The sequence below is a fragment of the Lactuca sativa genome, chromosome 9 (assembly GCF_002870075.4).
Source record: "Lactuca sativa cultivar Salinas chromosome 9, Lsat_Salinas_v11, whole genome shotgun sequence".
NCBI lineage: Eukaryota > Viridiplantae > Streptophyta > Magnoliopsida > Asterales > Asteraceae > Lactuca > Lactuca sativa.
In genome coordinates this window covers 21,852,049-21,863,239 of record NC_056631.2, presented here as the reverse complement: position 1 = coordinate 21,863,239, position 11,191 = coordinate 21,852,049, and the positions used below count along the sequence as shown (strand labels likewise).

Here is an 11,191-nt window from a genome sequence, read left to right as displayed (position 1 = left end):
TTCTAAAATTCCACCTTTTGACTCCTTGAAGCCCTATTTTGATTCATCCAGGAAACAGGTGTTACATAGTCGCTCTAAAATAATGGTCGGGTGAGTCTCATTAGATGTGTTCTCAATTTTGAGCATGAGGAAATCAACCGGGTAATAAAAATCATCAACTTTGACTATCACATTACATAAAACGACTCAAGGAATTTTTGTGGACTTATCAACAAGTTGTAAGATTACTTCTGTGTGTTCTAACTTGCCTAAGTCATATTGATCATATAAATGTCTTGGGAGAATGTTGACACTTGATCCAAGGCCAAGGAGTGCCTTTTTAATGTTAATGTTACCTAAGGTAACAAAAATCAAAGGGGCTTTGGGATCTTTAATCTTTGGTAGAAGAGGGTTTGACAAAATAGAGCTTACATGTTCAGTTAGGTTAACCTTGTTAGGAAGATGTGCTTGTAATTTTTGTTTTTGAACACATAAATCTTTTAAAAATTTTGCATACGATGGCACTCCTTAATCATTTTAACTAATAGGATATTAAATTTTGTTTGATTAAAAAGTTCCCACATGTCATTCAATTTTGGACCATGCTTTCGAGAAGGAAATGACGTTGGTTTCTCTAAAGCTGAGGGGTATGGCATAGTATTATTCTCCATTCCATGCTCCCCAACTTTAGAATAATTTGTTCCCTTTTCTATTTTTAAATTACCTATTTTAAATGTTTTCTCAAGTTATTATTTTTCATCAATAATTAATTCAACATCACTTTTATCATCAACATGTACATTAGAAAAATAACTTACCTTATTGCCGACCTTTTTACCACTCCTCAAGACCCCAATCGCATTGACTTGATGTTCTTTTATAGGTCTTTGACTATGGGATGGGTTGACTGTTATGGTACTCGGGAACTTGCTATCTTCTCTTTTCCCAATTTGCTCTACAGACTTGGAATTCGTATCAACTTTTTGGTTTGTTTGAGCTATGAACTACATGATCTTATCCAACTTGTTACTATCATTTTCTTGTGTTTTTGGTGTTCCACCTTGGTTGAAGTTGGACTACTGGAACTGTTTTGTCTAATTTTGATTTTGGAAATTTCCATGACGGTTGTTGTTTTTCCATTGTTGTTGAAGTTCTCGCCTTGGTTGTAGTTCCGAGTGAATGGTCACAGACTATTTTGGAATTGACCATATCCATGCACTTGATTGATTTCTTATTGATTTCTCATGCACTCATCTGCAACGTGTCTTGAATCTCCATAGCGTACACATATCTTTTGGCCCTGCAAAAAACACACACATTTCTCCTTGCCAAGACTAGAGACTAGTAAGTCCATTTTTTTATTTGAAGAACTAATATCAGGTTTGACTTCATTTTTCTAGTTTTTTCCTAGTCCAACTAAAGCAACTAATGAAATTGGGGTGTCCCGTTTCTTCGCTGAGTAATCGGTTTTAGAACCATTAGTCATTTGCTCTAAGAATCGCCAAGCGTCTTCACTATCTTGCATCATCATAGTGCTACCAGACGAGGCATTAATCATGGTTGGGTTTTGCAGTGTCGACTCCATCATAAAAGAAATGTACAAGTTGCCAACAGCTAAATTCATGATGCGGGCATGAACACAACAATTCCTCGAGGCGTTCAAATGCATCATGAAATTCTTCATTGGGTTTTTGTGAAAAGTCTTGTATCACTTATCTTATTTCCATTGTTTTAGTCACAGGGTAAAACACTTGCAAAAAAAATTATTTGCTCCCAAGTAGTAATATTATGGGTAGCAAGAGCAGTAAACCAATACTTAGCTTTCTCTTTTAACGTGAACGGAAAAAACTGAATTCTAAATGAATCTTTATTAGTTCCTCACCGAGTATTCGCATTAGCAGTTGCAAGGAACTCAAAGAGATGATTGTATGGATCATCTTGTTTACTTCCTTTGAAGACCGATAAGACACTAGTAATTTGTGGTCTCAATTCCACATGGTGCTTGTTTCCTTCTAGGAAAAGTATAGGTGATGCATCATCATACTCTCTCGACTGAAAATAAGACGCCACTAATTTTCGATTAGGTTGCAGAAAGTAAAGGTGAAGAATTTGGTTACCTTCGTTGTAGTACCCTCCATTTACATTATTGAATCGACGGTTTGGATTCCTTTGGTATTGATTTCCAAAGCCTTGATTCCCGAATCCGTCATTTTAATCATCGTTGCCACCATTGTGTAAATTTTGGTCATTCCAGTTGTTTTTGTAGTTCGTGTTTCCACCTCGATTGATTTGATTCCACATATTACCACCGTAGTGGTTCTAATTCCAACCATTTTCATTATCACTTCCATCGTCAAAGTCCTAGTCATCCTCGTTACCAACATTACCAAATTGAGGACCAACATTTCTAGGATTTTGGTTTTGATTTCAACCATTACCATCATTGTGGTTTCCTCCATTGCCTCCCATATTTTGTGCCCAATTTCCTTCGTTTCCACAGTAGTGGCCACGATTCTTTCTGTTCATTTATGGTTGGTAACATCCCAAAAATTAAGACCAAAAATTTCAATTTGTAGAATAATAAAACCATCTTTCGAAATATGTTCATAAAACCATAATAGATTCAAATTATAACCAAAACATCTAGATACATCAAACCCAAATGAAATACGAAACAATGTGGTGTGTGCGATGCGATCACCCCGAGCTCTTCCCCTTGGATCTGGAAGTACCTAAAACATAATCTGAAAAACATAAGCATGAAGCTTAGTGAGTTCACCAAAACACCACCTACAATACATATCAAACATATAATGGGCCCCGACCGACATCGAGCCCTGTTCGGAACAGATTTGTCATTAATTTGAGATGGGCACCGCCACATCACATTCATCAGGCTCAGCCTGGCATTGGGCCCTGCCCGGTATACATATCAGATATCATACATGCAAGAGTCACGCAAACAACTAGCATCCGAATCATAATAAACGATTGGCTGACATTGATGCCTTCGACCCGTTAAGCACAGTGAGGAAACTCACATTGAGTTGCTGAATCTCTCAAATAAAATATCATACTACGGATCCGGAAAAATCCCCACGCTAACACCATCAAATAATATCCAATTAATAATTCGTCCATAACCCATAACTGGAATCATAGTCCGATGTCCAACCCTCCGAGTAAAAGTCCACTTTACCCTTTCCTCACTTGGCCCAAAATTCAAGGCCCAAATTCCTAAATGACACCCAAGGCTCCAAATGGTCCTAAGCACAAAAAGGCCCAAAGTTAGAAAACTAGTGGCCCAATAAGGCCCAAAAAGCCCAAAACAGCATCTCACATCGCGACCGGTCCTTGGTCACATTGTGAGAGGCGTCTGTTCTGAGTCCAAAGACTCGTTCCTGACTCAGATAACTCAGTGGGGATGGGTGACTCATGCTCACGTCATGAGACCTTATGTCTCACATCTTGAGAACGGTCTGAAGCCAAAATCATCTTTTCAACGTTCTTAATCCATTCAGCCACCCATTTCATATTTCCAAAAGCTAAAGGGGACCCTAATGATCCATAAAAATGCTTGCTTTATGGACATGCATGCACTTTGCAGGTCCTTCCATACTTGTGGGTCAAAAGTAAAAGTATGGTCTCAAACTCACATGTATGCCTCAAATACTACACCAACTTCCAGATCTGAATGATATAAGACTCAAAAGACCATTTGAATCCATCAAGTTGCTAACTTTATGGATCTACTCCACTCTAATCAAGCCAAAACATAAGAAAACCGGACCAAAGCCTAGATCTTGCCATGAAATGAAGTAAAGCATGAGTCTTGATACTTACAATGGTCCAAAAAAGATGAGAGTTGATGAAGATGATGATCCCAAGATGCTTCTTCTTCTCCCCTTTTCCTTCATTTACACAAGCAAAAACACCAAATATCTCAAGGTGAATCAAAATCTAAGGTTTCCAAAGGCTTATAGGGTGAGAGAGGCTGAGGATGGGTAACCCTAACCTCTCATTCCCTTAAATACTAAAAAAATTAGAGTTTGGGGTCATTAATTTGCGCTCACATCGTGAGACCTTATGTATCATGTCGTGAGACTCCAAAATGCAGGTTAACGGGGCAATGGCCACTCACGACGTGACCCCCAAGATCTCACATCGTAAGGACCCTCAAATGCAATAAATGAATAAATTCAGTACCTCATGGTTTAAGATGTTACATGGTTATACTCTTGTAGTGATTGGTGCACCAACATTGTTGTTGTTTTTGTTGTTCCCATTGTTGTTGTTTGGGAATTAGGAAGCTACCGGTGGAACTAGTAGTGGAGAATTGTTGAATGCATCCTCATGCCCCTTGATTACATCTTCCACGACCATATTATCTTCACTCATGGTGTTGATATTCCTTCTAGCGACCAGATTTGAGCAATTTGTTCGTTCAGTTTCCAGATCAAAAGCAAGCAGTGAAGAGCATCCGCTATGTCTTGTATGTACGAACCGGTGTACCTGCACAAGAAAGATAAACCAAGTGTGAACTGCGAACATGAATTCAAAGTAAAAATAACAGACTACGACTACCTAAACACAATAGTTTAAGCACACAATCTATCCAACAACGACGCCAACTTTTGATCGAGGTCGTTGTCTCAATAAAAAATAAACCAACTAACCTATGTAGATAGAGTAATTCGGTTCGAATCCACAAGGAGTTTGTGGTAAAAGGTTGTGATGAATAGTCAATAAGGAAGAAATAATACTTGCAACTATTGTAAAACGAACCAAACTTAAAACAAAACAAAAAGCTTGAAACTTTTTTAATTGAGATGAAACTTTTAATGAGAAAATTAAGGTACTCCCAGTTCAGTTATCAGACAGCTCATATTCACACACTTTCTTCCCTAAAATCCTAATTCAGTTACTTAGATGTGATTGGGATTTAGTATCTTGTAACACATAATTTTGGGTACATAATATGTTCATTCAACTAGTGTTATTACTCCCTACGTCTACATGGATTAGGAACAATTAGTGAACTGAAAATAAAATATCTTACAACTACTTATTACGATATTAAGCATTCAATATCACAAGTTGAAATAACACATGTGCATTCAACAAATTATCTTTGTTCGTAAACTAATTGAACTTGGAACAATTGGTGAATTGACAATGCACTATTTGAGTTATGAAATCAAATAATCTCATACATCCCAATTTCAATCATAATCACTAAAAGATCATCATATGAAACACAAAATAATAGTTGAAATTAACTAGAATCAAGTAATAATCAAGTGAATTCATCCAAAAGTCCTAAGCATCCCCGAAAGTAACCTAATGGTTTAACCTTGACAAAATTGCAAGAATGGTCCCTGTGGTATGTCGAAAAATGCTACTTTGGGCCAAACACGTTTGGACTAGCACCAATAGTCCAAAAGTTATCGTTTTGTTGCGGTTTTGGTCCAAAACAGCTTAAAAAATCTAAAAATGACGGATTTGCCCTTTTCCATTTGTTTTTTGCTTTTCTTTTTGTTATTTAATTATTTTATAACTACAAAATATAAAAAATAAAATAAAATCTCTCTCTCTCTCTCTCTCTCTCTCTCTCTCTCGTTGGTTGAAAAGAAATTAACGGGAGGAACCTTAATCAAAGAAGCTCAAGAAAAAGATGCATCTTCTCAATCGAAAATTCACCATAATCCTGCCCCAAATCCAACTTCATCTGTGAAATCCACCTTCAAGATTTGTGCATCGATTGTGTCAACTGTGCCCGCAAGAAATCGCTCGTCCATAATCCACCACTGTCGTCGTCATCCTCTATCTCCTTTGCTTTGACGAAGACTTCGCCTTTGCAAACCCTACATCGATGAACATGAAAACAAACCCGAATCAGTTCGTCTCTCTTTATCAGTTCTTCCTTCACCAGTTGCCCCCTTTCTTCAGATCTATGTCCCTCCCAAACAATGGGTTGAAGATCATAGCGGTGGTCGTTTCGAGTTGCTAGGGTTTGCAGCGCCTCATTTCTTCTTCAGATTTCTAAGCAGCCACATACACTCAAATGTGATTCAATGAAGGCGGAGAAGGTGAAGGCAGAGAAACCCTTTCTCTTTATGGAGGTTTGCCACATACGACTTCCTCTCCCTTCTTCTCTGATGACAACCTTTGTAAAAACCTTAGTGCAACCCTTTCTCTATTGTGGCGTTTGTGTGTGTGTCTAATGCTTTTCATATCTACTGTGGTGTTTGTGTGTATGTGTTTAATCTCTTGTTGGTCTTGTTCGAGTTTGTGTGTGTATTTAATCTATGTGTGCGTTTGTGTTAAATCTATTGTAAAATTGATGGATGTTTGTGTTAATCTGTGTGTTTTCATCAAATTTCATTTGTGTATGTGTTCATCTTATTTAGTGTGTATATGTGTTCATCTTATTTAGTGTGTGTATGTGTGTGATTATCTGATCTGATCTGATTTAGTGTATGTATGTGTGTGTTTGTCTGGTCTGATTTTGTGTGTATGTTCATTTGATCTGATTTAGGTGGAGATGGAGATGACGAACTGTGGTGGTGGCGGGTGGTGGTCGAACGGTGGTAATGTCGGAAGATTTTCTGGAGAGTGGATTTTCCTTAGAGGTGAGGGTCTGGGTTTTCAGAAGATGTTTGTAATTTGAAGAATTGATGAATTGGTTCGGTGATTCATCTTTTTCGGCTTCAACTTGTAGAGATTATGATGTGCTTTTGATGGAGAGCTCGGTGAGGAAGATGATGGAAGAGAGGGTATGTTCGTTGTTATCTTGAGAGAGAGAGAGAGAGGGAGAATAGAGAGAAGAGAGAAGAGAGAGAAGAGAGAAGAGAGAGAGAGAGAGAGAGAGAGAGAGAGAGAGAGAGAGAGAGAAGAGAGAGAGAGAGAGAGAGAAATATTTTATTTTATTTTTTATATTTTTTAGTTATAAAATAATTAAATAACAATAAGAAAAGCAAAAAACAAATGAAAAAGGGCAAATCCGTCATTTTTAGATTTTTTAAGCTGTTTTGGACCAAAACCGCAACAAAACGATAACTTTTGGACTATTGGTGCTAGTCCAAACGTGTTTGGTCCAAAGTAGCATTTTTCGACATACCACAGGGACCATTCTTGCAATTTTGTCTTTAACCTTCCATCGATTTCATAAAAAAATTGACGTGAATGAAATTGACAAAGTTCATACTAAAATTCATAGACAAACTTAAAATCATCCAATAATTATAACCTAATGATTGTCAAAGAATGAAACAAATAAACCTTGGGGAAGAAGTATTCGTTTCTAGAAATAAAATGAACGGATGATGATCCACCGAAGGAAAGATCTTCAAACAATAATTGATGATGAACCGAATGAGATCTCTTCTTGAATCTGGATTGAAATGGAATGAAATTGTGTTTTGAAATGATTCTAAAGGTTTAGAAGCCTCAAAAACACAGGTAAGAAGTCTGATTTTCAGAAGTGGGAACCCTAAAAATGAGTGCATATGTCACTATTTATAATGTGTGCTAGAAAATAGAAAATTCGGACAATCTGGGATGTTGTACATCCTAGGAAACGTCATTAATGTGATGTATGACGCCTAGGCATCCTTCGTGAGTCTTTACATGCTCTCTATCGTCTTTGATTTACACTAAAAGTCCCTAAAACGGTCGGCGTCCTAGGGGACATCTTAGATGCCATGTAGGACGTCCTTTAGAAGTTTGAGCACTTTAACAAGTCGTTCCAACATGATAGGCCCCAATAATGCCCTGGCATCCTTGGTGACATCATAGACGTCATGTATGATGACGACGGGGCCTTCCTCGTTTCCCTGCTCCAAAATCTACTGAGATGTTGACTGTTTTGACCTTGGCGACCTTCAAGGCGCTATTGACGTGGATCCACTTCCTTCTCCTTCCGGTCACATTTTGGCGATGAACACGGTAGAATTGATAGAAACTCAAAACATGAAAGTTGTAGGTAATTCATTACCGTTTCCGAAAAATTATTGAGTCAGGTCAATCGGAGCTCTAGAGCTTCAGATACGACCAAAACATTGAAGAGTGGTCAATTTTCCCAATAACATTTTTCTTCATAAGTTTGTGCGAATTGCCCTCATGCTTGTTAGCTTCCTTTTGCTCATTTTTTCTTGCAGGTTTCACCCACTTCTAGACTATATAATTACCTGCATATCATATTCAACATTCCATCAAAGTAGTGCCATTCCATCAAAGTAGTGCCATTATTGGGCAAACACACATCAATTCAAAAAATTTAATATAATTTGTTGTGTTATAAATATAGACCGCTCATATGTGGTGTTTGTAAGGTAAATTTCAGCATGGGTGCCCACTTTAATGGATGATGAAAAAGAATATGAGTTAAAAACAAGGATGTGGCGATAACTGTAACAAAGAAAAAGAATTTGAGGAATGATTTAAGATAAGAGTAGGGGAGGAAGTCTTAAGTGAGTCTAAGTACAAAAACGTGGTCATTGCTAGTGTACAACCTCAGCTCTAGGAGGTTGCGACAACTGTCGAGAATGGGGAGAAGGCGGTCGATGATGGGGTTGTGGTGGAAGGTGGGGATGACATGGAAGTCACAAGCAAGGAGGGAGTTCAATTAGATAATTCGCAAACGGCCTCTTTTCTTTTTCACCAAATTTTAACGGTCAAAAGTTCCACTCTCCGGTAGCTCAAGTACTTGTTCGAGTAGAAAGAGGAGGGAAGAGAAGATAAAATAAAACATATGAAATTTGGTGGTAGCAAAGAAAACTCATCGTTTTCAAGTATAGGTAATAAAAAATTTATGTACGCCAAAAAATGCATTTTTTTTAATTGAGGCAATTAACTCTTATGTTGAATTTGGTAATGCCTTGGTATATGATACGGAGTGTTGCAAGAATGATGTCAAGAAAATGATTGAACAGGTGCAAAAAATGGTTTTAAATAAATGCATTGTCTTTAAATATATGTGGAATTGGGAGTAAAAAGAAATGGAGTTGGTTCAAACTATATGCATGGAAAGGGGAAAAAATGTGGTGGGTATTTATGTGACTATTATGACACAAATGGATTTGTATAAAATAAAGTCAAAAGGTAATTTTCAGTTTCATTTTGCTTTTGCTTGTAGCAGTTTAGGGAATGTCAGTTAGGATTCTTACGGTTTGGGATCCAGTTGTCTTTAAAAAATATAGAGTTTTTTGCAAAGTTGCGTGGCTTTGCAGTAATGTTAAACCTTAAACTTTTTTGAGCTGTGACGAGCCACATTGTTTGTAAAAGATGACTTAAGGCCACAATTTTGTATATAATTAATAATATATATATATATATATATTCTACTGTTATTTATTTTTATATACATACATGACTTATCACGACATTTTGTCAAAGATTGACGGGAAGTACAAGCCTTTGAGTTATAACGAACTTTTTAGAACATTGGTTTTTTGTATGGACAACTATGTTATTATTGAAGGTGAATAGGTTTCGTTAAGTTGGAAATGTTTTCTAATTAATGTGTATCCACCTCAAGAAAGACAACAGAAGAAAGAGTTGTGGAATCAATTGGAGATTTTCATGAATCTTCACCCGGGTGAGTATATTTTATTTGAAGATTTTAATGTGGTTAGAGATGTATTAGAGAGAATGGGTACGGCTTTTGTGAGGGGACAACAAAGAATTTTAACGACTTTATTGTTGATTCGAATTTATATGATGTGCTAATAGGATTGTTGATTCGGATTTATATGATGTGCTAATAGGATTGTTGATTCGACATTATTGTTGATTCGGATTTATATGATGTGCTGATAGGTGGTCGGACTTTTACACGGATAAATCGCCAATGTACAAAAGTGAGTAAATTAGATAGATTATTTATTTCATAAGGTGTTGTAGACACACAGATAATATGTCATTTGGTGACACACAAAAAGTGTCACTAAAAACCCAAAAAAGAAATATCACTAAAGACTTTTTAGAGAATGAGTGATACACATAATAAGTGTTATTAGAAACGCTCCTAGTAAAAACCTTTAATGATATTTTTTGTTTTTGCCGCTGCAGTTTTTTTGGCTTTTCGTGGCACTTTTTTTATTTGTCGCGGTAGAATAAATATACTTTTGTGGCACATATTTTGTGTCCGTAGATGCTAATTCAGTTCTAGAATTTATGTTGTTTTAGTAGTACTTTGTAATTGCCACAATAAAATAATAAAAAATGTGTGTCACATATTTTATGTCATTAAATGCTAATGCAACTCTAGAATTATACTACTAATAGTAACACATTTTTTAGCTATAATATAAAATAAAAAAGCAAATTAAATATAATCCATGGAAAATAATAAAAATTTTGTTGTTTTACATCAATGTCAAAAAAGTTTAAATGTCGAATCACATAGATAAAAAATAACAAAAAAACTTTACACTTCATTGCTATTGAACTTCTTAACCAAACTTCATGCATCTTGAATAACCTGGTATAGAACCAATATTAGCAATTCCCTGTCAAATACACAAAATGAAAATATCAAGTTTTATTGTAATTTTACTACGATATTAATTACCTCCTTAAACATGAGACTGAAGATGTTAGAGTAACTAGATAATATCCAAATAGCAACGACAACATTTATTTTACAACCTGTGTTATATATAGGGATATTTTAATAAAAATTGGACATCGGTCAAACTGGGAATATATATAATACAAAGGGATCATAATATGTTTTACATATTCAAACAATGGGGTGAAAAGGCCTTAATTGGTTCAAAACACTTTGCCAACAGGCTTAGCTGCATCAATATGACAACAAGTTTAGTAAATTGTTAGAAAGTTACACATTTGACCCTTGAACATCATATATTGACTATTTTAGGACAAAAATTGATAATATTACATTTCAAACCACTTTACAGTTGTAATACTTGATAAAAGGGTAGAATGGCTGCAATAAGTAAAATTCTAGCAAATTTGGATAGTTGTTGCTTGATTAAGCTCATTAAGTCAAATTCATCTGATGTGTAGTGTATATAGTATATTAGAAGTAACTGCTTACCTTCGTTTGTGTTAAAAAATCTCCATTCATGCTTTTTAGAAGCCATTCTTGATCCTATAACAATCCTGAATGCAAAATTCAGATCAAAACATAAAGGTAAGTGAAAAATGACAAAACTACCCTTGATTATGTAAAAAATTAACAAAA

General features: G+C 35.9%; 1 non-coding gene across 1 annotated transcript; it reads left to right on the top strand.

Moving 5' to 3' along the window:
* The first annotated feature begins 1,596 nt into the window (after nt 1–1,596).
* Nucleotides 1,597–1,703, top strand: LOC111899259 (small nucleolar RNA R71). Its single transcript, XR_002852835.1, has one exon. It is a non-coding gene; the product is annotated as a small nucleolar RNA R71 (small nucleolar RNA).
* Nucleotides 1,704–11,191: the final 9,488 nt, after the last annotated feature.